Source organism: Tursiops truncatus, chromosome 13, assembly GCF_011762595.2.
Source record: "Tursiops truncatus isolate mTurTru1 chromosome 13, mTurTru1.mat.Y, whole genome shotgun sequence".
Taxonomy (NCBI): Eukaryota; Metazoa; Chordata; class Mammalia; order Artiodactyla; family Delphinidae; genus Tursiops; species Tursiops truncatus.
In genome coordinates this window covers 76,981,414-77,006,232 of record NC_047046.1, presented here as the reverse complement: position 1 = coordinate 77,006,232, position 24,819 = coordinate 76,981,414, and the positions used below count along the sequence as shown (strand labels likewise).

The following is a 24,819-nucleotide window of genomic DNA, read 5'->3' as shown; positions in this document are numbered from 1 at the left end:
TATCATCACTCTTGTTACCAGAGATGAAACGCCCACTTTCCATCCAAGATCAAATCCCTATTCGTGCACTTGATGCTTCCCTCTTGTTAACTCAATAATCACCCAGTAATTCACTCTACTCTCTCCCACACCCTGACATTTTTATCTCAGAGACGTTTATTTTCCTCGATTTTTGTTGTACTAGTCTTAACAAAATCGCACATTTCATGTCTGAACAGCTTTAATCTCCTGGTATAATAGCTAGTGCACCTGGATGATAATGGCAACAATGTACTCTTGGCTCAGGATTAATCTGCTAAATTTCAGGTGCAAATAAATACTTGGTCCAGACTTGGAGGTGAGAACCCACAAAATAAAAGTTACCTGAATAAAGCCGAAGCATTTTGAGGACTAATCCAGATACAGAGTAACAATCAATTAAGCATTACTCGGACAATTTACATAATTAAAGACAGAGGCTTATATCTTTCCCAAAATCCTTTAAAGAATGACAGTGGGGAATGGAACTCCATAATAGTCCAGCAGATAGAACTTTTTTCATTTTCTCTCCTTCTCTTTTTTTTCCCTCTCTCCATTTCCATTTCTGTGAGTGTAGGTGTGTAATCTTACACACCCAAAAGTATCCCCAAATCTTCCCTTCATGTTCTTTAAAATTCATCCAGAAAGAGCACTCTCTTTCCTCACACTTCCTCTCCTTTGCTACTTTTATGTAAAACAAGTTAGTCTACTTAGCCATCTTCAATATTTTTCTTATTTACCTATCACTAGTATTTGGTATTCTAAGATAGTATGAAAAATTAATCCAACAAAAAATATGCATTTCCCCAATTCAGTCCCAAGATATAAGACAACTGTTGTCAGCTATGAATGTTCTTTAATAAATTTTATATGAATGCTTTCCACCTGAATATGTAACCAAATCTTTTATAAATATGTACCATGTCTACAAGGATGAACAAGAATTAAAAATATTTTCTATAAATTGGAAAGACACTTAATCTAATTCTTTATCTAAATACACATTATATGAAAAAATATGAGTATTATACTGTATTCAGTATTAAAAATCATGTTAAGAACCAAATTGTATATAAATACGGTAAAATCTTGTGATAACACTCATTATAGTAAATACTATGACTTCAGATTTAAAATAATTGACAGTTGGCTCCCAAATCCAGAGAACTACAGGCAAGTTAGCTGTGCAGCCATGCCTGAATCATTTAATTAAAGTCACAATAATACCATCCTGTATTTTAAGCAATTGAATTATTTCAGACTTTAATTATGTGTTACATGTTACAGTGTTTTACTGTAATATATGGTGTTGGGGTGTGTGTGTGTGTGTGTGAGGAAGATGTTTTCATTGTATATAAACACTTTTATAAATGAATTATTTTCCAAAGTCTTTTTCAGACATTTACAATAGGCCATAATTAAGAAGACAACTGATAAAGGACCATTTTGGGCAGCAGATATTTAAAGAACAATTCAGGTTCAGGAAGCCGTTAAATCTAGCGATTTTCCCATATTTATTATTTTTCAGTTTCACATCAGTTTTATGTACTTCAGTCACTTTATCCGCTTTTAATGTTTCAGACAGAGTGCATCTTCTGTAATTTATTTCCCTAGTATCCTGTCCCCTTTTACTTAAATGCATTTAATCCTTAAAAGACCTAGAATTTACATCATAAAAGGGCAAGATGGTATAGAAGAAGGATATAATGTGGGAGTTTTTATTCTCTACTTCAATGCTTCATGCTAGTTTTAGTCATTGAATTCTCTGAAATTTGATACTAACATATGTAAAAATCATACAATAAACATGTCCTAATTCACTGGGTTAATGTAATTGAAAGAAATTAGTGACTATGCAAATATGAGATACTAGGTTTTTTTGAACTATAAAAATTTTTTCTACCAAAGCAATCATCCAACAAAGCATTTTTAAGCATCTGCTTAAGTACAAAACATGTTTCTATGCTATGTCTGTAAATAAATATAGCACATGCAGAATCTGCCTCACAAAGCTTGTAAATTTGTGGTCAAGGTCACTCAGGCCCATATTTAACACTGAATCCACAAGAAATATAAATTGAATAAGTTATATTTGGAGCTGTAGTCTGTTCTGATAAAACACATGTTTCTATGACACAAATTAACTCTTAGGTGATTGTTAAATGGGGATAATTTTGTCAGTTTAAATTGAGAGTTGGGTTGATCCATATGCAATTTGAAGCTAGAATACTTTGCATAGAATTTTAACCTTCTACAGGAAAAGACAAGACCCTGAGTGCAGCTGCTGTACAGGCTGGAGGACTGCCACGGGCACAGGGGTTCCGTCCACAAAGAAGTACACCTTGTTGTTTCTGCAGAAATATTGTCTTCCAAAAGTGTTTGGTAGAATTCTCCACTGAAGCCAACTGATCTGGAGTTTGCTTCACTGAAAGGTTCTTAACTACAAATCCAACTATTTTAGTGCAACTCTACAGTTAAAAGATACAATGTGGGGCTTCCCTTGTGGCGCAGTGGTTGAGAGTCTGCCTGCCGACGCAGGGGACACGGGTTCGTGCCCCGGTCCGGGAAGATGCCGCAGAGTGGCTGGGCCCGTGAGCCATGGCTGCTGAGCCTGCGCGTCCAGAGCCTGTGCTCCACAACAGGGGAGGCCACAACAGTGAGAGGCCCGCGTACCGCAAAAAAAAAAAAAAAAAAAAAAGTTACAATGTGCATGTGGGTTCAAAATAGTGTTGCTTATGCTCCAGTGCCCTACAGTTTTTAAAGAAATAAGGGTTTTTTGGTTCATTTTTCATCCGGACACCTGTCCCACCACTGCATTCTTTCTTCAGGTAATGCAAACATGTACAGTAGTCAGAACTGGCAAGCAACTGATGCCATTCTAAAACCATATTTTTTCTTTTAAAACTAAGCTTTAATTACCAGGTTAATCTTGTCCATTTGATTGTCTCTTTCTTTGGGAAAGCTCTAGTTTACACCTCATTCCCCAGAAAACAGATCCTGAGGCCAAACTCAGATGGTAGTGCTTTACTGAGGGTAGAGTTCAACTGAAAAAAAAAAACAAAAAAGCCCACAACAACAAAAAAACAAGAATAAGGGGGAAAGGAAAGTGGGGTATGAACAGAAAAGATGCATAAATACAAACTTCTACGTAGTGAAACCGGCCACACTATCTCAGTTTTTCAAGGTATCTCTACAGAGATTATGGAACTGCTGTGTCTTAAAACAATCCGTAAGTAGGGAGGAAAAGTGAAAAACCTTATCTTCCAGTTCCTTTATATCATTTTTCTTTCATTGATCCAAATTTTCCCCAGAGAGAGAACCCCTGTTCCAGACTGTATTTCTCCAACTCTCATATTTACCAGAGATATTCAAAGGTTCTGTACGTCCTATCACATTGAATCTGGACTCAGGAACTGCTGTGATTCCCACCAAAACCCAAACATTGCCACCGGAAAGACTGAGTCACAGATCATGACAAGAGATAAGGTCACAATGTGGAGTAAGACTTCATGACCCTGGAATGGCCCAAGGCATTCATCCAGGAAGCAGGGGAAGTAACTAAGACTAAAGTGGCATCTACGGTTAAGGATATTCAGGAGGGCAAATAAATCCAGCCTGAGTGGCTTCTCATAAAAACAGGCTTCTGCTGAGCCCCAAACACTATCAGTACCTCTTATAAGTTCCAGATATGTCAGCCCACGATACAGACACAGCTTATACTCAAGCTAGGAATTCCTGGCCAGAATCCTTTCTAAGGATTGAGATCAGGAACCCTATTGTTTATTTGAATTTAAGCACACAGGATATTGCTCTAGTTTTCGTCTGTTGTGCAGAGCCTTGGAGAATCAGCTTTTAGGAAGGCTGCTCTGGGTCCTACCTCCAGATATCCACATGTTGATGCTGGATTCGGTATTGGTATTGGAATTGGAATGGAACCAAACAATGGTATTGGTAATGGAACCAAACAACCTTCGCAGCCCAGGAGAAAAGTTGTATGGGCTTAAAAATAGAGAAACTGTTAATTACATGGTTAGACGGTAGGGTGCTATAGTGGTTTCATAATCTCACATGAATTGAGAGTAATGTGGCACCTTAGGTTTGAAACTGTAAAAACATTTGTAATGAATATGGTTCTTCAATGTTGCACTCTTCCTCCCTTCCCAAGCTGATGTTTCCACCATTACTGGAGTAATTTCCAGGACTCTGAAGCAAAGATCAAGGTAACACTAAGCAGTGCTTTTGATTTTCTATTCCTTATTCCATTGAAATTCTTCAGAAGAATACTCCCTAGGATTGTTTCTATCACTGCTAGAGTGCCTATTATGGAAGAGGCCCTACTATGATAAGACCAAGATCTTGACAGGAGCAATGTCATTTTCAACCCTATTACAGCTGCATGCAGCTCCAATAGAGGAGCCTTCTGATGCAGTATCTGTAGACTCTATCCATGCCACAACATCTATCAATCCCACCGTTGGGTGGAACAATGGAGTTGTCTTTCTCTAAACCTAAAATAATACCTTTTGTGTAAAGAGGCTCCTAAGTTAGATTTCTCTAAGTAGCAACTAATCTCTTTGGAAGACTCTAAAACTTCCTTTGAGAATTTAAGAATTTTGGAAAAGCATTCATTCCCCTCATTTATTCTGGCTTCAGGTGAGGATTTCTTTTTCTTTTTCAGAAGTTTATATACTCATTGAAAGGATTAAAAATGATAGAGTAGACAAACTTTCATATTCATTTTCGTAATTCTCCATCTTTGCAGAAATCTGAGTGTTTAAATAAGTCATTTTATCTGTAGCACCTGTACAGCTGAAGACATTCTCACTAACTCCACCAGAAGTCATTATGGTAAGTTTAATTTTGCATCCATTTTCAAAGCAGAGTACACAGCTGGGAACTCTCTTAAGGGCATCTGTAACACAAACTGCATCCTTCTCCCTGTAGACTCATCATGTCAAGCCTAAGACTCATGGCCTATGGCTGCCACAAAAAGTTATGAATATTAATACAAACTGAAACTCAAGGGCCCCCAGTGAATTATGCTATGAAACAATTTATTGTACATACCCAAAGATTCATTCTGAAGAAATAAAAAGACCAAGTCATTTCTGGGTTCTTTCCTCTACTGACACTGACTCAATATTTCAAGTGGGATAAAAAATGTACATAGTGATTGTTTCACTCTTGATAAATGATAAAAAGCTGATAAACTGCCCCCCCACCTGATTCCAGAATTTTGGAGAATCTTAAAAACTGTGTAGAGCATCTCCCACTCCATAACAAACCATCCTGAGTCTTCAGATCTCAAAGACAAACTCTCATACTTCTGCACTCCCTCTCAGATTTCCAAAACAAAGGCAGGGTATGTATGAAATACTGTTTGTCGGAAGCCGGAAGCTGCATCCTTTTTTGTTTTGGTTTTGTTTTTGTATCACTCTAATTTTTTGCCATACCCCCAAGTGTATGCCTCGGTGAGATATCATTAATTGAGAGAAATGAACCTGGGGGCGCAGGCGTTCTGACTGCTATCACCATACCTAAAACCTATGGGCAGTATCCAATTTCATTATAAACATTAGCAAAAATGTCTACAAGCAAACAAACAGCAGCCAGATAAAAAACATTAATTGAATTGCATTCAACCTGACTTAAACTTTTAACCAGCAGACATAGGGTGGTAAGCAGTTTTAATGTAAAGTATCTATTATTGTGAACTTAAATTGATACAGACAAACAAAAGGAAGTAACAAATATGTAGACATAATTCAATTAACAGCCATTGAATCATACTGTTTAGATGAACCACTTGTCAGAAATTGTTAATTATCCATAGCTCCAGAATACCAAATCAGGAAACATCTTCTAATTAACGACTGAACATAATTTTGTTAGCTCCACATTGCTTTGTATTTATAAATGACTAACTTATATGTGTATATTTTTATGTTTTCTCCCATTAAGTTAAATCAGTATGTTTTACCTTCTTCATTTTAAAGATGAGTCAATTTAGGAGCAAAGAAAACCAACTTGTGCAAAAATTCTCAACTAATTAGAAGACCTACAGTTCTCAACTCAGGATTACCTACCACTGAATATCACACTCTTGAGAAATAATTTTCCTTTTCTACCTCATTTATCAGATATCTCTCCTCTGCACTAAGACACTTGCCCAGACCCATTCTCTATCCTAAGATATTTTATCCTTAGTGTTCCTACCTCCTATGACATTTCCAGGGTCATAAGAGAGTTGGCATCCTTATATCTCATTCGGGCACTTACAACTTCATTCTTCCATCCTCAAACAAGAATACAACTTCCTCTGATTCCTTATCTGTTGTTCAAAAGTTAATACCTATCTCTATGGAGTTAGTCTAGAATTCTGAAAAAAAAAAAAAAAAAAAGAATTTTGTAAAAGGGGAATAAATTAACAGTACTTACTTCCTAGTGCTATTGTAAAAAGTACTATAATTATCAAATGTAAATTGTGTGGTCCATTTAAACACGTAGGTATTCAATTAATGCTTGCTGTTGTTGTAGAAGTTTTTGTTAGCAGGGCCTATCATGAGGCCAACCATTCCTCTGAAATCTGTTTGTTTATTAAATTAGACATGTAAAACATACATTAGGTTCTCCCAAAATTATGGTCTTGAGCAGAGAGAAGATATATCAGCTGGGAGACAGGAGTTATTTTAAAATCTCTATATGAAATAAATATCATAAAATTTCAAAATCTATTAAGTAGTACTTAAACTTTTAAAAAGTAGCTGTGCTTTAGTAACCATAAGGGAGTACAATGGCCCCTGTACTTCTCCAGTTATGCTGCCAGGGGCACTAAATACCAACACAGTTATATTAGTCAACCCCAGCCAGTTCTAATCATTCTCCTCTATTCATTTTTAGGCCCAAGACGTTCAAACTCCAGTGCTTAAGTCAGAAAAGAAAATTAAAACAATTGTGGAACAAAAAGACCTTCCTTAATCTTGCAATTCTTGAATTCTGAGCACTGGTTTGTCTTTTTCTCTAAGACTCATCTGCTTCTTCCTACCTTTATTGAACCAATGGCTAAAGTTGCAATAATCACAGAGATTAGGGGGACTAATAGTTTTAGAAAAAATAAGAGAAAAAAGCTAATAATATGTGTGCTTGAAAATGGTATGAGGCACTCCCTTTTGTGCGAGCACCGGAATCACAACAAACTGCTGAACAATCATTGACAGGAAGACACTGGAAGTCACCAAAAAAGATACCCCACACCCAAAGACAAAGGAGAAGCCACAATGAGATGGTAGAAGGGGCCCAATCACAATAAAATCAAATCCCATAACGGCTGGGTGGGTGACTCACAAACTGGAGAACACTTATACCACAGAAGTCCACCCACTGGAGTGAAGGTTCTGAGCCCCACGTCAGGCTTCCCAACCTGGGGGTCCGCCAATGGGAGGAGGAATTCCCAGAGAATCAGACTTTGAAGGCTAGTGAGATTTGACTGCAGGACTCTGACAGGACTGGAGGAAACAGAGACTCCACTGTTGGAGGGCACACACAAAGTAGTCTGTACATCAGGACCCAGGGGAAGGAGCAGTGACCCCACAGGAGACTGAACCAGACCTACCTGCTAGTGTTGGAGGGTCTCCTGCAGAGGCAGGGAGTGGCTGTCGTTCAATGTGAGGACAAGGACACTGGCAGCAGAAGTTCTGGGAAGTACTCCTTGGCCTGAGCCCTCCCAGAGTCCTCCATTAGCCCCCACCAAAGAGCCAGGAATTTTCAGGGGTTGGGTCGCCTCAGGCCAAACAACCAACAGGGAGGGAACCCAGCCCCACCCATCAGCAGACAAGTGGATTAAAGTTTTACTGAGCTCTGCCCACCAAAGCAACACCCAGCTCTACCCACCACCAGTCCCTTCCATGAGGAAACTTGCACAAGCCTCTTAGACAGCTTCATCCACCAGAGGGCAGACAGCAGAAAGAAGAACTACAACCTGCAGCCTGTGGAACAAAAAACACATTCACAGAAAGATAGACAAGATGAAAAGGCAGAGGGCAATGTACCAGATGAAGGAACAAGATAAAACCCCAGAAAAACAACTAAATGAAGTGGAGATAGGAAACTTTCCAGAAAAAGAATTCAGAATAATGATAGTGAAGATGATCGAGGACCTCAGAAAAAGAATGGAGGCAAAGATCGAGAAGATGCATGAAATATTTAACAAAGACCTAGAAGAATTAAAGAACAAACACCTAGAAGAATTAAAGAACAAACAAACAGAGATGAACAATACAATAACTGAAATGAAAAATACACTAGAAGGAATCAATAGCATAATAACCGAGGCAGAAGAATGGAAAAGTGACCTGGAAGACAGAAAGGTGGAATTCACTGCCGTGAAAGAGAATAAAGAAAAAAGAATGAAAAGAAATGAAGACAGCCTAAGAGACCTCTGGGACAACATTAAATGCAAAAACATACACATTATAGGGGTCCCAGAAGGAGAAGAGAGAGGGCAACGACCCGAGAAAATATCTGAAGAGATTAGAGTCGAAAACTTCCCTAACATGGGAAAGGAAATAGCCACCCAAGTCCAGGAAGTGCAGAGAGTCCCAGGCAGGATAAACCCAAGGAGAAACACACTGAGACACATAGTAATCAAATTGACAAAAATTAAAGATAAAGAAAAATTACTGAAAGCAACAAGGGAAAAATGACAAATAACATACAAGGGAACAACCCTGAATAGCCAATGCAGTCGTGAGGGAAAAAAACAGAGCTGGAGGAATCAGACTCCCTGACTTCAGACTATACTACAAAGCTACAGTAATCAAGGCAATATGGTACTGGCAGAAAAACAGAAATATAGATCAATGGAAGAGGATAGAAAGCCCAGAGATAAACACACGCACATATGGTCAACTAATGTATAACAAAGGAGGCAAGGATATATAATGGAGAAAAGACAGTCTTTTCAATAAGTGGTGCTGGGAAAACTGGACAGCTACATGTAAAAGAATGAAATTAGAACACTCCCTAACACCATGCACAAAAATAAACTCAAAATGGATTAGAGACCTAAATGTAAGACCAGACACTATAAAACTCTTAGAGGAAATCATAGGGAGAACACTCTTTGACATAAATCACAGCAAGATCTTTTTTGATCCACCTCCTAGAGTAATGGAAATAAAAACAAAAATAAACAAATGGGACCTAATGAAACTTAAAAGCTTTTGCACAGCAAAGGAAACCATAAACAAGACAAAAAGACAACCCTCAGAATAGGAGAAAATATTTGCAAATGAATCACGGACAAAGGATTAATCTCCAAAATATATAAACAGCTCATGCAGCTCAATATTAAAAAAACAAACAACCCAATCCAGAAATGGGCAGAAGACCTAAATAGACATTTCTCCAAGGAAGACTTACAGATGGCCAAGAAACACATGAAAAGCTGCTCAACATCACTAATTATTAGAGAAATACAAATCAAAACCACAGTGAGGTATCACCTCACACCAGTTATAATGGGCATCATCAGAAAATCTAGAAACAACAAAATGCTGGAGAGGGTGTGGAGAAAAGGGAACCCTCTTGCACTGTTGGTGGGAATGTAAATTGATACAGCTACCATGGAGAACAGTATGGAGATTCCTTAAAAAACTAAAAATAGAATTACCATATGACCCAGCAATCCCACTATTGGGCATGTACCCAGAGAAAACCATAATTCAAAAAGACACATGCACCCCAATGTTCATTGTAGCACTATTTACAATAGCCAGGTCATGGAAGCAACCTAAATGCCCATCGACAGATGAATGGATAAAGAAGATGTGGTACATATATATACAATGGAATATTACTCAGTCATAAAAAGGAACGAAATTGGGTCATTTGTAGAGACATGGATGGATCTAGAGACTGTCATACAGAGCCAAGTAAGTCAGAAAGAGAAAAACTAATATCGTATATTAACACATATATGTGAAACCTAGAAAAATGGTACAGATGAACTGATTTGCAGGGCAGAAATAGAGATACAGCTGTAGAGAACAAATGTACGGACACCAAGGGGGTCAAGTGGCAGCGGGGGTGGTGGTGGTGTGATGAATTGGGAAATTGGGATTGACATGTATACATTAATATGTATAAAATGGATAACTAATTAGAACCTGCTGTATAAAAAATAAATACAATTCTAAAATTCAAAAAAAAAAGTAAGTAGTATGAGGGAAAAAGTTTACTCAACACGATTGAAATCAGATTATGAAAGCCACTCTGGAAGGACATTGGCTTATAAAGTTTAAATGTGAATGTGCTATGAGCAGTGTGTTTACTTCTAGTACTTCTAGTAATCTAGTCTGTAAAAAATAAACACAGAAATTTTGGTCTTCTAAGTGACAGAAATCTAACTGCAGCTTAGGTGCAAAGGGGGATTCCCTGATTAACCAAACTGAGAAATGAAATGTGAAGAAAGGCAGGATGGTTGCCTTGGAAGTATGAGAAACTAAGGACTAGAAGATTTTCAGTTCTCTCTTTCTCTCCCTTCTTCCACCACCCCCTCAATTCTCTCCTCATTATCTCTCTTTTTTTTTTTAAGGATAGATTTTTTAAATATTTATTTATTTATTTTTGGTCGCATTGGGTCTTCATTGCTGCACGTGGGCTTTCTCTAGTTGCGCCCAGCGGGGGCTACCCTTCATTGTGGTGCGTGGGCTTCTCAATGCGGTGGCTTCTCTTGCTGCAGAGCACAGGCTCTAGGCACGTGGGCTTCAGTGGCAGCAGCACGCGGGCTCAGTAGTTGTGTCTCATGGGCTCTAGGGCGCAGGCTCAGTAGTTGTGGCACACAGGCTTAGTTGCTCCGCGGCATGTGGGATCTTCCCAGACCAGTGCTTGAACCCAGGTACCCTGCCTTGGCAGGTAGATTCTTAACCATCTGCACCACCAGGGAAGCCCGTCTACTCATTACCTCTTAAACACAAAGGAAAACACAGCCACTGGTAGAACCCAATCTTTTCATTTTACAGCATCCACTACCAGAAAAACAATCGATAATTTAGAAAAAGCCTCTGTAACTGATCCAAACAATTGTGGCAAGGAAATCTGGGTCTTGTAAGAAAGTTACTAATTTCAAGGTTTCCACTTATATGGGGATAGGGATAGAGAAGAGATCCCTGTAGAAGGAGAAAAGAGGAGTTTGAGCAGAATATATATATATATATGTATAATATATGTAATATATGTATTAATCTATGATGTAATATATCATACACAAAAATCAATACAGGAGGATTGTAGAGCTAATCATGAAAGACAAGAAAAAGCCTTCTATTAATAATATATTTCCATAAATTTTTGACAGGAAAAGATTCCTTAAGTGGGACATGAAAATAACTAACTACAAATACAAAGCTTGATAGATTGGACTACATTAAAACAGGATCTTCTGTTCAGAAAACTCATGTTAAGAAAGTAGAAAGGCAAGGTGAAATATTTGCAATACATGTAAGTGATAAAGCACTTATAACTGCAATTTATAAAATATTTCTACAAATTAAAAGTAAACTACACAGAAATATCATAAAACAACATGCAAGAAGCTTCATGTATCATTTTTTAGAAGGCAAGTCCAAATGGTCAATAAACACAACACTTGCTTTACTCCATTAGTTATCACTGAAATTGCAATAGAGGCCATTGTGCTCCTGCCTATATCTCTTCTAATTTAACACTAATTTCATCCATATCTTTCAGCCTTGCTCAGACAGCATCTTGCCTTAAGAGTGTGTCATGTATTTCTATCTGCTCCAGGGCTTCTCCAATTTCAAGAATGCTAATAAAAGCCTGCTGAGCAAGTACAGAAGTACAAAGAGGCTGGGGTAACCCTCTACCAAAGGAGGACTACAGTCAATAAATAATTGTCCTCCTAGTTGATCCTTGAGCAGACAATACTGAGTGGTATTCTGTACACTCTTCAGAAGGTCCTGGACAAGCCCTAGCTTCCCACAAAGGTGATTTTGTAACACACACTTACACCGGGTTTTCATTTTTCAATCACTCCCAAAGATCCTTCATTCTTTCTTACTTGAATTGCATCCTGCACATAAGTTATTTTTTTAGGTTCTGCTTTCAAAAAGAAACTCAACCTAAGGCAGGCATACAAATTAAGACGACAGTAATATTCCTTTACACATACACCAGAACAAGTTAAACTAAAACCTACAGTTGGTGAGGATATGAAACAACACTCTTGTACAATGCTGATGGGAGTGCGACCGGTATTCGTATTTTGGAACATTCGCTAAGATAGACCACATACTGGGCCAAAACCACATCTTAACAAGTTTTAAAAAAATAAGAATCATAAAATGCAACTCTAAGATTTAAAAAAAAGTCTGAGAGAAATGTTAATAAGACCCAGTGAAGGTAAATAAGTGGTAAAGCATTTCTGTCCAGCAGAAACATAAATGCACACAAGCTATCAAGAGAAAAAGTCAATATGTGCTAAAAACCTGAAATATTCTTTGACCCATTAATTCTAATTCTAGAAATACTATGTGTATAAATGTGTGCACAGGGATTCTCAAGTTTGTAATAGCAAACCAGTGGACCAAATTAAATACCCAAATATAGTAAAATTACAGTTTTCAAGAAATTAAAAAAAAGATTTAATGATGTTTGCAAAGACAGAGTAATATAAAGTAAAAGATTATGATGTATTTAAATATTCCTAAAGATGTCAAATTTTAAAATATAAATGGATATATGAAAAATAAGCACTTAAGTAGCACTGTTTGCCAAAATGTTAACAAAGGATATCTATCTCTGGATTGTAGAAGTATAGAGATAGTCTTTTCTTTCTTTTTTCTTTTTTTAATTCTGACTTTTCTACAATGATATGCATTATCAAAATTGACAGTGAAAAGAGTAATACTGAGAATCTCTTGTTCCTGAGGTCCATACATGTCCTTCCTTCACTGTGGTGTCCCTATAGATTTAAGAAACGCAAGGCTGGTACAAATTGATGCTTAATATTTTAACAGCACTTATCTTTTTTTTTTTTTTTTTGTGGTACGCAGGCCTCTCACTGTTGTGGCCTCTCCCGTTGCGGAGCACAGGCTCCAGACGCACAGGCTCAGCGGCCATGGCTCACGGGCCCAGCCGCTCCGCAGCATGTGGGATCTTCCCGGACCGGGGCACGAACCCGTGTCCCCTGCATCGGCAGGCGGACTCTCAACCACTGCGCCACCAGGGAAGCCCCAGCACTTATCTTAATGCGCATGTTGGCACTTCTCTGAAGCTGGAAGTTTTCTGCAATTTGCTATGTGCTTATCCTAGAGACTGTTTTCCCCTTGCTTTCACACACGTGTCCTCAGATGACTTAATTAGCTTTTTGACTTTGATATTCAGCAACCAGGATACTGCATGATTGAATTTATCAGTTCTCATTGTCCCAGTATTGAGATAAAGGTGTTTGTTTAAGAATGGGACATCTTAACTTTGCAAATGAAAAACTGTCACTTTGACAGCAGTGTTTGACCAAAAGTTATTGACACAGTTATTTGTGAGTGTTAACTATTCTGTAAACACATCCAGGATTTAAAACAATACATTAATATGGGACTGAAATTCTCTGATTCTATTTTTAAAACTGGGCCTTTAAGACAAAAAGCAAAATTATGTAATGGGTCCAATTGTACTCACAATAAATTCTGTAGCCCATCTTGAGGATGCAGCAAGAAACCAGGACAGTATTAATTAATAGTCAAACAGAAATGATCTAATATTTGTAACTGAACTTTGGCAAATTTGGAAAAGTATCCGTTATTTTAACACTTTAACATATATGAAAAAAAGCAAGAACAAGTACAAAGTGTTTATAGAAGGCAAGAACTCTGAGTTACAAAAACAAACAGACGAAATGAACACTGACAACCTTGCACTGTTAAAAATCAACTAATAGCAGTAATGTTTTAATTCCTGGTGTTTCTAATATTGTTGCATTAAGCAAAGTAAAGCAGCTGAATGGAGAAAATGCTTTGGTTTTCAATGACACTTCCTCAGAGACATCATTTGTGATGGAACAACCGTGGTTTGTTTCGAAGTATAGCCTACACACTTAGTGGAAAAGAGCTAAGAGAACTGGATCTTAGTCATGATGTGGGACTGCCCTGGTGCACATACTGTCTGCTTGGATGATGGCTTGTGGTGCATCCTGACTCTTTCCTGAGATAAGTGACTGAATTTGGGAAATAAGCATTTTTCAAGCCACTTATCAAAGAGAAATCACCCAGTTTGCACCTATCCTCAGCCACCTCTATCGTGGACAGTGCCAGTACCATGAGATTATGCTGCCTGCTATAGGTTCAAAAGTAGAGGGCACTAGAGGAAGAACAGTTAGTTTCTCAATGTCCCACATTTATTCACACCACTCTAATAAGTAAGTTTATTTTTAGGAGACTGGCTCTAAGTGCTTACTTCTGAAGGCCTGTATTACTGAGTTAGAGATAAACTGAAAAAGCTATATCCATTATCCATTATCCCCCTACTCTAGATTACTCAGTGGGCAGCCCAAATAGCCTCTAGTAATTATCACTTAATGATCAAAGTAACTCTAAATGATGGGAATAAGCATTAAATGCCTGCAAAGATGATATTAGGTAAAGCAACTGAAATGCATGAGAGTTTAGTAACAAAGCCAGGATTTGAACACAGGCTTGTTAGACTTTAGGCCCCTATTTTCATTATTATTCTTCTGAAGCCCCTTTTTCTATTCTCATACACAATTTCTCATATACCTAGGATGATGAATAAAGAGTTAGTCATACTTGTTACAAATAACTAAACCTTGTATCATGAAATAAACACTTGTTGCAATATACTAATAATTTTTATTTTTAATATTGGTATATGGTTCTACATTCAGGTGATTTCTAAGACAGAGGTAAAATTAAATAATTACTTATTTGTATTTCATATTTTACAGATTTTTTTGAAGACAATATTGAGCGTATCAAACTCTCTGATAATCTGGAGTCAACTGCTCCTCAGGTTGGTTTACTCCTATAGGAGCTGACTTGAACCCCATGATTTCTAGGGTACCTATATATGCTTTTCATAGGGTTATCTTCTGGCTAGTAAGCTATTCATTGCTATTCTCAGTGAGTATCCTGTATGTCTCCCCCTCTTCTTTGCTCCTCCTAATTGCCTACAGTCTGAGATCTTGTATAATCTTGACGGTTAGACTTGTGTATAAACTGAGATAAAACAATATATGTGTAAAGATCTGAGAGGCTCTTCTATTAGTAAAATGGAAGAGAGTTGTATTTTTCATGAGAGTTAGCAGTATTGACTTGAAGACTTCTATTTTGACTTCTTCCAGATATTTGTTAGTGATGTAGAGAAGTTATGGAGAATTGAAAGAAATGAAAGTAAATCGCAAAGGAAAGATGTGGAAAGAAACTGTTGGAAACATTCAAGTATTTATGCAATTTTAGAAATCCCCAGAAGCTACCTCCCATTAATGAGGAAAGTACACTACACAAAATTTAAGACTTGACTATACCACCATGATTCTAAGGAAGTAATAACAAAGTATTTCTTTGAACATCAGTCTAATACAGTAGAGTCTGGTTCTGAAGGAGGAAAGGGGAGGCTCTCTACTCTAGAAAAATATCTCTCCGTCAGTTTCTGCCACTTGACATTCCTTTCCTGTATTTTCTTAAAATGGAGAAAACATTAAGCTCATTTTTCAGAATGTGGAATATTATGAGGGCATATATACCCAAGTGTAGAAACCATCTGAATTTACTGGCCTCCTACAAAGACATGACCTACGTACTGTCTACCTTTATGTGATGAGAAGGCCCAAGAAGGCTTTACTACAGAAACCGTGTTCTCTTCCCTCTCCGCTCCCGAAGAAAATGGAGAAATAAGCTGACCCAAGTCTACCAAGCTAAGGAAGATATTTTTGGCTATGTTTTTCTCCATTTGAACATTTAAGTATACTGGCAATTCCTTCAGGTTCCAAGAGGGTGCAGGCAACCAGAGGACTGTACTTTTTCAAAACTGAGATTTAAACCTTAAGGGAAATAGTGGCCCATGCAGGCCTCCAACCTAAAAGCATGTGCCTCAAGCTGCTCACTAGAATTTGGTACCTACCTAGTTGACAATAAAATACATGTTGATTCTCACTCCCTCTTGCTCCTTTTATAAAGTTCCCTTGACGATTTCATGGGAAGAGAGGCCAATTGGCAGGACAGGACTTGAGAACCCATTCAATCTTTAAGCAATATCTTTAAGCATATAATAACATATTCAAACCCCAACCTTGCTTCAAAAACCTCTAAATGTACATATGAATTGCTTTACTGAGTATCCACCATTGTGCTAGTAAAAGTAATGATGAGTATGGACAGATTCAGAGCAATAAATGATAAAAAAAAAGAAATTGTTATATTTGTCAATATCATTTAGAGAAATTATAACATTTTATTAATCTCTGCCTTAAGGAAACATGAAAGGAACCCATACACTAAACTCTGACTGAGACACACTCTACTTTTCAATGAAACTTGCTCAGTCCCTCTGCTTGTTCTATTTTCCTCAATTTATTATAAAAAAAACATTTTCATCAACCTATTTCACAGCAAAGTTGGAACACCTTGTGGCATAATAGGTTTTGTTAAACAACAGCATTCATTAAAACACAAGTTCCCAGGAGGCAGAAACTTTGTATTCTATTTGGGCCGTATTACACTTAATGCATTTTTCTTTCACAAGAATTATGATGATGATAATGCACAGTGTCCAACAGCAAAACAACATATGTCAGAGTAAGGTTGTTTGGAAACTCACAGTTGTGAGATTGTAACAGTTGCCGGTTGGCTAGTGTGTATACCTCCAATGGGAGATAAAAGGGAATTGTGTACGTCTTCCCCACAGTGATGGGCTTACTATAGGAAAGAGTAAGTAATGTTTTAAATTCTAGCCACAACTTGACAAAAGAGAGCATAAAAATAGGTGTTTACATGTTGTTAAAACACAGGCAATCCAAAAAGGGACTTCTCTCCAAGAGGAAGATGCTACTGTATAGAACCACGGGTGACCTTTAAAAGTCAAAACCTGTTACTTTAACTACAACTGTAGGAGGAGGGGAGAAGGTACCAAAGCACAGACATCCCAGCCAGGTGTTCTTTGTGGAAGCAGCTGCTGCACAGTGATTCACAGTTTGCAAAGGCAGATTTCTCAGCGACAAAGAGAGAAGCCTGAGTTCACCCATGGCCAAGAAAGTTTCCTATTCATCCAAACAATTCTGTGAATGGGGGAACAGAGACAGTGTCTTCTCTGATCCAAAAGGCTACGAGGAAAAACCAAACTTATCTGAGATGGCAAAAGAGACGTGAAGAGGGAATGAGCTACTCCTGGGGCTGCTGCAAACTGGCGTTAAGATCTAGCGTGAGTTATTTCAATTCTCTCCCTCTCAGTTCCCTAATACATAAAATGAGACCATTAGATAAATCATTCCAGCTTTTAGATTTTACGATTCTAAGCAATACAACGTGAAGAAATACCTGAAGATCTTTAATATTTAAAAAATTATATCCTCCCGTGCAATGTCCACGTAATAAGAAAGGTGACATGTATTTAGTGTCCTTAGACAGATAGATAACGGCAAGAAAGGAGACAACTGCTCCAAGTCCAAGGATTATACTTTTGAAGAACATGAATAAATTTTTTCTCTGGGAGAACTAAAATTTCTAACAGAGAAAACATAAATACAGAGACAAAGCAAAAATAAACCATAGTGCCAAGTCTCCACAGAAACTCTGGAGAGTAAACATATATGCCACAAGCATCATGCTGAGGGAAAAAAAAAATGTGTTATAAGCATACATTTTGCTAGAATTTAAAAGAATTTTAAAAATTCTAGCCACTACGTGTTAGATAGTAGTACTCTCTAAAAATTATCGTTGCATCAGCATTATTATTTAATGGCATTGTCCATTGTTTCATTGAGATTCCTGATTCCTAAGCATCATACAGTCCTAGAAATGGAAGAACATTAAACGACATGTAGTCCACTCCACCTGATACTTAGCATCCCTACCAACAGGCCATTTTATGCCCCCTCTTTTTTTAACTGTATGGGTCATGCATGATACTCATCTATGGTCCAAGTATGAGGTAGTGATTTACCTAAAACAGGAAGCAAGAGACAGGATGCTACCCAAAAAATCCCAGTCTCACATTTTGTAATGAAACTTTTATAAGCACGTGATATGGAAATTCCCTAAAAAACAAAAAAGGGCATTTAAACCATGTCCCTCTCCCTCAAAATGAAACTCTCAGAAGATCACTTCACATTCATGAGACGTCCCTGTCCTAGATGGAGACGCCTCTGAGGAGACCTACTACATCCTCCGCAGGTCAGCCAGACACCCGTGTGAGGCAGCTCTCCCATTGCATGCTAGAGACAATTGCTTTTAAATTATTTTAAAATAAGAAGACAAAACAGTTTAACCCCAAAATAGATTAAAGTTACTAGAACAGATGAAAGACCAATGCTAACCAATTTAACTTCTTAACAGACAAGAAAAGGAAGATAAACTGCAATGAAAGACGTGTTTAGACACAAACACTAAGCAACTCATTTGTTCTGATTCTCAAGCCATGCTCTCTACCAGCTCAAGATGTGGACTGTTTTCCATGATACCCTAAATCAATTTTAAGGGAACACAGGAAAAATTTATAAAATGTACATAATAATTTGCCCTGTTTTTCCTTTACAGAGTAATTTCTCATATCCATTTAGGGTTTATAGTAATAAGTTCTAGGTATTTTCCTTCTTTGTGTTTTACCATTTTGAATCTTCTTATATTCTTTCTTTTACTTGATGAATAATCACTGAAGAGTGACCATGTGCTCATAGTACTAGATACTAGATAAATAAACTTAAATAAGACATTGTCCCAGTTAGTTTTATAGTGGCAGAGACAAAATGTAAATAAAACTTTCACTAAATTGTTAAGTGTGCAATGATACAAGTATAATACTGTAAAATTAAGCATTGCAAAGGAATGACTAGGCATTAATGTCTATGAGAGGAGTGCAGGTCAGAAAACCATTGGGGGTTGTTACACTGGAGATGCATATGAAGATGAATTAGGTGCGGTGGTAAAGCACTCTAGGCAGGCAATACATTAGTTCTAATACGTATTACACTTACTACTTAGACTTACTAACTTTGATACTAAAGTTCTCTCTTTGTAATACTTAACAACTGAAACAAGTAAATTTTGTTTGTTTTCCTCTGATCCCTGAATTGTTTGTTTTTCCCTCTCCTTTTGAAACTCCAATTACATATACATTAACTAGCTTGATACTGCCCCGAAACTGAGACTACTGTCTTTTTGTTTGTTTTTTTTCTTTATATTATTCAGTTTGAATAACATATCAATTTGCCTTCAAATTCTTGGAATCTTTAACTTGTGTCCAAGTTGCTGTTAATTTCATCAGATGGATTTTGTAGTTCAGTAATTTCCACTGGATACTTTCCATTTTTTAAGGCGATGAATAAATTTAACTATACTGAAACAGGCTAGGGACTGCAAAACTGAATTACAAACTTCTGAAAAGTCAAGTACTGATTTTTGTTCTTTTCTCTGAAAAGAAATGATTTCTACTGTAATTTCTAATGACAACTATGGTTTCATCCGATACTTTTCTTCTTTTTAAGAACTATACTTACTTCCTAAATAATGAAAAAATCAGAAATTTATGTTTCCAAATACTAGATTTTGCATTCCTAATGTGGACACTAGAGGCACTGCTAATTTTAGAACAACAATAAAACACTCCTAAGACCAGTGAGATACAAACCTGATAAAAAGTATCCACAATCCCTTAAACTACCTCTTTTTCATTGTTTCTCCTCAACTTCAAAAAATAGAGCAAGAAGGGTAGGAGAGGAAACACAGCATTTAATATTTTCATGAAGTATAACTTAAAAGAAAAAAGATTAACCCAGGAAATTATGGTTTTCTATGGTAGTCGATGTTTACAGATCAGGAAATAAAATACTCCATCATCACATAAACAACTTATTATTAACCAACCTACGTAAATAATGAAATTACTTACAGTGTGAAGCCGAGAGTATACTCCAGTCTCTGTTGTCTTGATTTGCATAAGCAGAGGCATAAGTTCTTTCTTACATCTCGAGAATGAATGATGGCTGTTTGAACCACAGGGTTTTTCATCAGAGCTGAAGCCATTTATGGTGTAAAGATCCCTTTTCCATCATTAAGAATGAAAGCCCATTCTTAAGAACATGTGGTCCAACAACTAAAACACTCTCAGGATTTGTTACTTGTCTGTGATTAATACCGACTCCACCTTCTGCAATCCAGTACCCTCGGGGACCACCTGGAATGGCATTTGCTTTGCAGCATGTATCCAGGACACTTGTCCCAAGGTTAAGAACTAATCCGGAAAATGAAGTTTCTTTAAACAACTCTTGATCAGACGTGACCTCCAGTGCATTTGTGCTACTATAACAAAGGGCTTGTGTACATTTTTTAGCAGAACCCAGCCCCTCTTGTCCATGAACAAGCTTTGCTACTTCCGCAGCAAGTCGTTTCTGAGGACGCCAATTTCCTGGCTCTTTGACCCGAAGCTGCACTATGTGGTCAGTCTGTGCAAGGGGCAAAAAAGTGAGGAGCTTTTACCTTTCTACGCAATCATCTTGCTTCCTGACCAAGAACTGACACAATTCAAAAGGAGGTGTCTTAACTGTTCAGCCAAAGAGCACTGCCAGCAGACTTCCCAGTTTGGATCCGGGTGTACTTGTATTTAGGGGAACAGTGATTCCAGACCCGTCTTCTCCAGTCAACTTGTTGATGAAGTCGTACCAGGACATGATATTGCCCAGCTGACCAGATGCACCCAGCTGGGCTCGAACAGGCAGCAGAGGTCTTAGGCCTACAGCACCCGGTGTAAAACCTCGTCCAAGCTCCTGGTCTCGCGGTTCTCGCCCCGCATCCGGACCCGGACGCTCCTGCGCAAGCGTCAGCCTCCGCACCCCGCCCCCACACCCAGTTGCTCGGGGCCGCCCCGGGGCTGAGCTGAGCCGCTCTGGGAAGCTGGTGCAGGTCCGCCCGTCAGCGAAGAGCTGCTGGTGAGGAGCAGACGGGCTTGGAGCCTTCGATGCGGGGCGCTCGTTGCTTCCCACGCACTCGGCAGCCGGCGCCTGGCGCGCGCCTAGCTTCCGGCTGCTTGGGTGGCCCGCCTTCCACGGTGGAAGAGCGCAGGGAGCTCTAGCTTTGCCCTCCTCTAGGGGAGGAACTTCTAAAACAGACCCCGAGCCTCCTACACCGCCAGCCACCCCTGAGCACCAGAGTGGGCCTCACGCAGCCGCAGGGGAAAGACTCCTGAAGGGCCTGGGGCACCGAACTACCTGCCTGAGATAAAGGACTGCAACGTAGGCCCCGCCATCTTGGTGCAGGCCCGAAGAGAATGCTGGGATTTGGAGGAGGGTCCAGCTACATCCTTCAGTCCGCATTCCACTTGGTAAGTTTTAATAAACTATATTAGAACTATAGAAAATTGTACAGTTGTGTTGGTATGTATGTGTATACTATATAAAATCACCACAATCAAGATAGCAAACATTTCTATCACCCTCAAAAGCTTCTTTCTACTCATATATATATATATATTTTTTCTGACTTCTTTCAATTAGAATAACAATTTTGACATGCATGCATATTTGTCAATAGTTTGTGGCACCCATTTTTTAATTTGGTATAAATATACCACAGTTAGTTCATTTATTCATCTGATGATAGACATCCTGTTTCCAGTTTTGGACTACTGGAAATAAAGGTGTTAGGAAAGGTGTTCCTAACACCTTTATTTATGTGTAATTTTGTACACATAAATTCCACTTATTTTGGGTTAGTACCATAGAGTGATAGTATGTGTATGTCTAACTTTATAAGTGCAGTAGCTACCAAGTATTTTCCAATGTGGCTGTACCGCTTATATTTCCACCAGCGGTATATGAGAGTTCAAGGTAGTCCACATCCTTGACAACAAAAAGCATGGTAGGAGTTTTTAAAATTAATTTTAGCAACTCTGATCTGTTTGTGGTGCTATCTCATAGAGATTTTAATCCGTAATTTGTCTCATAAGTAATAATACTGTGCATTTTTTCATGTGTTTATTACATATCTTATTTTGTGAAGTATCTGAGGTATTGCCAATGGTTTAATACCATGGTTTGTGGTCTTATTATTGAATTATAAGAGATCTTTATATATGCTGTATGCACATTCTTGATCTGATACGTGTCTTATAAATACTTTCTCCTAATCTCTGGCTTGCTTTTTCGTTTTCATGGTAATGTCTTTAAGAAAGCAATGGATCTCATGTTCATGAAGTCAAATTTACAGATATGTATAATTTTCTATCTATATAGATCCATAGATATATATTATGGTTTATATTATTTATGTTCTGGGAAAACTTTGCCTACATCAAATTTTTAATGATTTTATTCTAAGAATTTTACAGTTTCTCATTAAACATTTAGATCTATTATCCGTTTTGAGTTAACATTTGAGAATGGTGTGAAATAATGGTCACTTTTAAAGAATATATGATATCCAGTTGTTCCAGCATAATTTGTTGAAAATAATATAATTTCCTATTGAATTGCCTTAAAACCTTTATCAGCAATCAACTGGCCAGACTTCTGGAATCAATTTGAAGAGGGTCAGAATTACAGAATGTTGTCCTCACCCTTAATCGAAGAAACTGAAATTAATAACTTCTTCTAAACCATCGGAGGGGTTGGTGGAGAAAGAATGGGTTGATAATAGGTTGATTACAAAGGAGAATTTTTAGGGTTATGGAACCATCCTGTATGAAACTGGATTACTGGGTATATGACTATATGCATTTGTCAAAACCCATAGAGAGTGGATTTTACTGTATGCAAATTTAAAGTATCAACCAATTTGTCAAGGGATCCTAGCATGGAATACAGATGGTGGTGACATGTAAATATAAACATATTACAACTGTATGATATGACTTCAGTGAAGGGGGTGAGGGGGAAAAAAGCAACTAACCTAAGTAACTTTGGAAACTGTTTTCAATGAATATTGTAATGCTACTGGCAAGGGAGCCATATATAAACAGTGTACATTAATTATTAAATTGATTTCCCACAAGTATGGGTTAGCAATTCTGAAACTACTTTACATGTATTCTAGGGAAAACCAAATAAGTAAATAGATTACAGATGATAGTAGCCAGGTTTCTTACTGTCAGATAAAAAAGTTAAAAGTAATTGAGAGAGGAGGTCTACAATGAGCCCTGTGGTGCTGGATTAGCATGGGGTACACTTTAGACGTGTACATGTGTATGGCTTTGTGTACACACATGTATTTCTTAGTTCTGTCCACTGAGAGAGGCTACAAACAATGGCACCCCAGTAGGGATGAGCACACCCAGCACTCAGCTCTTGGTTTCCAGACACAATTATCCATTATGTGTAGCCAAGGTCCTTTAGGAAAATGACTGATTCTAGCCTAAGGCTGGAAAAATACAAGAAGATTAGGGAGCTCTTGTAGTGCCAGAAAGGAAGTTGCAAAGGAAGGGAAGGGGAGGGGAGGGGTGGAAACAGGAACCAATTAAAACAACTCCCAATAGCCACAGCTGGAAAAATTTGAGCAATAAATAAATGAGAATATCTTATTACAACCCCAAATATAAAATAAGTATACATGCATTCATATTGATATAAATAAATGGTTAACTGAATAAATAAATGGGAAGAAGGAACAAATACTTCTTTCTGAAGAATTCCAAGCAATACGTGTTTACAGTTCCTCTCCAGGAGGTAGAACTTAGTTCCGGTCTTCTTGGGTATGGACTGGAATTAACAACTGCTTTGCAAAATGTTGAGTGTCATGAGAGAAAAATAAAAACGTTACACCAGAGGAGCCTGGAAGACACCAGCTAAACCAAGTGATCAAGGTTAACATCACCAGTCATAAGTCATGTTGATATTATGTACCTCCGGGTATCATGCAGTGAGAAGTTTTATCAGTCAGGATTCTCCAGAGAAATAGTAACAATAGTAGGTAGGTAGGTTGATAGACAGATAGATAATAGATAGTTAGATAGATTTATTTTAAGGAATTGGCTCATGTAATTGTTGGGAATGGCAACCTGAAATTTGTAGGGCAAGTTGGAAGGCAGGATTTGATTCTGCAGCCCTAAGGTCAAATTCCTTTTTTTCTAGGAAATCTCAGGTTTTTTGGGGGTTTTTTGCGCGGGCCTCTCACTGTTGTGGCCTCTCCCGTTGCGGAGCACAGGCTCCGGACGCACAGGCTCAGCGGCCATGGCTCATGGGCCCAGCCGCTCCGCGGCATGTGGGAACCCATGTCCCCTGCATCGGCAGGCAGACTCAACCATTGCACCACCAGGGAAGCCGGAAATCTCATGTTTTGCTCTTAAAGCTCTTAACTGATTAGATGATGCCCACCCACACTTTTCTAATTAACATCATTTTATTTTAGATGTTAATCATACCTAAATTATGAGGGGTTTTACTCACCTGTTTTTCCCCTATTGCCACGCTACTCTTCAGGCACGATATTGGCAAAGCAGTTTCTCTATGAGGATAATATGCTCCTAGCTCTAAGACAGGGAAGGAAAACATTCTCAAACTTTTTAAAAATATTATCCTATTAGAGTTAGTAGCATTCCCTTTTGGGTGGAAAAAACCACATATGC

The 24,819-nt window shown here is 38.0% G+C and overlaps 1 pseudogene; it reads right to left on the bottom strand.

The window, feature by feature from the left end:
* LOC101334140 (tyrosine--tRNA ligase, mitochondrial pseudogene) overlaps positions 1-22,117 on the bottom strand; it is a 307,010-nt pseudogene extending 284,893 nt beyond the window's left edge.
* Between the last annotated feature and the right edge of the window lie 2,702 nt (positions 22,118-24,819).